The sequence below is a fragment of the Poromitra crassiceps genome (genome assembly GCF_964638095.1).
Source record: "Poromitra crassiceps genome assembly, chromosome: 1".
NCBI classification, from domain to species: Eukaryota; Metazoa; Chordata; class Actinopteri; order Beryciformes; family Melamphaidae; genus Poromitra; species Poromitra crassiceps.
This window is the reverse complement of record NC_139623.1, coordinates 123010486-123012598: the sequence shown is the minus strand read 5'-3', so window position 1 is coordinate 123012598 and position 2113 is coordinate 123010486. Positions and strand designations below refer to the sequence as shown.

At 47.2% G+C, this 2113-nt stretch overlaps 1 pseudogene across 1 annotated transcript; it reads right to left on the bottom strand.

Annotated features, from left to right (window-relative positions):
* Nucleotides 1-1524: 1524 nt before the first annotated feature.
* LOC310786979 (small ribosomal subunit protein uS10 pseudogene) lies at nucleotides 1525-1881 on the bottom strand (annotated as a pseudogene). The gene has a single exon. The product of its transcript is annotated as a small ribosomal subunit protein uS10 pseudogene (transcript).
* Nucleotides 1882-2113: the final 232 nt, after the last annotated feature.

Genomic DNA, 2113 nt, shown 5'->3' with positions numbered 1-2113 from the left:
ACGATCCGGTGATAATGTGTGCGTGAAAATTGTGCGCGCGCGTGTGTCGCATTCCTGTGCTTTTTCAGAGGTGTTGAAATAAGTTTGTGTGACGCTGTCTTTAGTAGCCACTAGCCACAGCCTTCAGAGATACTTTACAGCGGCGACAAGGGATGAGGAAGCTCACTGTGCTTGCCATGATTATGCCTGTCTGTGTCTGGCTGCGCTGCAGGCGTTCTCATACACTAACGTTAAACGTTAAATGAAACGAAAGGGGGGGGGACCATTGACGTTCCGAACCGCGTTCCGAACCGTGGGGGCTGATCCGTATGGGTCACGGATTATCCGTGATCCGTGCCAGCCCTAAATGTAATGGCAACAACAACATCTGCACATAAACAAACTTTAATTGCCGCAATGCAGTCCCCACCTGCCCGCACTGCCACACCACTTACTGATACTTATATGTATAAATTAACCCAGTGGCACTCATATTCTGGTTTATTTCAAGAAAAACATTTGGGCTAGTGGAAATTCTAATTGGCTGTTAACTTTAAAATCTAGCAGCCAAATTGGCTGGTGATCAAAAAAGTTAATTTCAAGCCCTGCAGGGAGAGCAGGTGGTGACATAGGAGTGAGTGAGAAAAGGAGCCAATATTGATGGGTAAGACTGAATAATGGCATCACAACCATCTAATCTTAAAATTAAAATGAACATCAAACAGCCCCAAGTTTTAGCCGCCGACCGTTTTATATTGTGTGTGAACAAAAAAAAGAAAGACGGCGTCCTGGACATTGATCCTGATTGTTGTTGTTTATTGACAATTGATTGATTGATTGATTGATTGATTGATTATTATTATTATTGTTGCTGCTGCCTAGGCTACCTAAAGATCCTGGAGATCCCCGCAGGAGCCAGACACCTCCTGATCCAGGAGTTTAAAGGAACGCCTCACATCCTGGGTAAGAGGCCTGTCACATGGATTGAAAAGAAAAGAAAACAGAAGAAAATAAATCTTGTCTTGTTGCCATAGAAACTTGTCTTGTTTCCAGCTGTGAAGAACATGGTGAGCGGCCTCCTCTTCCTCAATGATGAGGACGACTTCCCAGAATCCCGAGTGGTGATCGAGAAGGGCGTGGCCTGGGAGTACAGTAATCATGATGAGCAGGAGTCCGTCCAGACGACCGGGCCGCTGAAGTACGGAGTCCTGGTCATGGTGAGGAGACAGATTAGGGCTTGTCTAGTCTGGCAGTAGCCAGCCATAGATAAATATATTCGTCTGAGGCACAACTCTGAAAAGTGGTTAAGGACTGCCCCCCTAAGACCAAAACAAAATGCGTGACAGACATATGAATTGACCAACGACTGACCTCGTTTTTGTGTGATGCAACTCATGGGACGGTACATTTTGAAGGTTGCACCAATGCACGCAGGCAGCCGGACTTCCACCGTGATACTATTGGAGCCGTAACTTTTCTTGTGGCAAAACCCGGAAATGCTGACTTTTTTATTTTTTTTATTTGTTGCATCATCATCAGTGATCTCTATGTGTCTGTGATGGTGACCTCCACCTCTACGCCAGGCTCGATGCTGATGGAGGTGATCTGCTTGACGATCTCAGAGTGGCTGTGCAGGTCGATCAGACGCTTTTGGATCCTCATCTGGAAGCGGTCCCAGGTCTTTGAGCCCTCACCACAGGGAGTCTTTCTGGTGGTGATACGCAGAATCTTGGTTGGCATGCGGACTGGTCCCTTAACCTCCAGGTTCTTCTCCTTGACGCCACGGATCAAGTCTGCACAAACCTTTTCCATAGATTTGACGTTGGTGAGAGTGATTCAGATGTGGTGAATGGCCACCTCAGTTTCAACAGGTGCCTTGCCGCCAGTGTCCTTGGAAGCCATTACTCCTGACCAATGTATTCGTAAGAAACCCAAGCGAACAGCAGTGAGCCAGGAGCCAGCCGTGCTTAGCTATTCAGGAAAAGCTGACTTGTGATTGAGAAACTCGGTCGCTGGAAGTGCTGGGTCTGGCCACGTGAGACAGGACTTAATTCAGATGATTTGATGAAGTTAAAGTTTCATCTGGATGCTAGCAGTGAGAGGCAGGGCCGTAACCAGGGTCCCGAAATAGGGG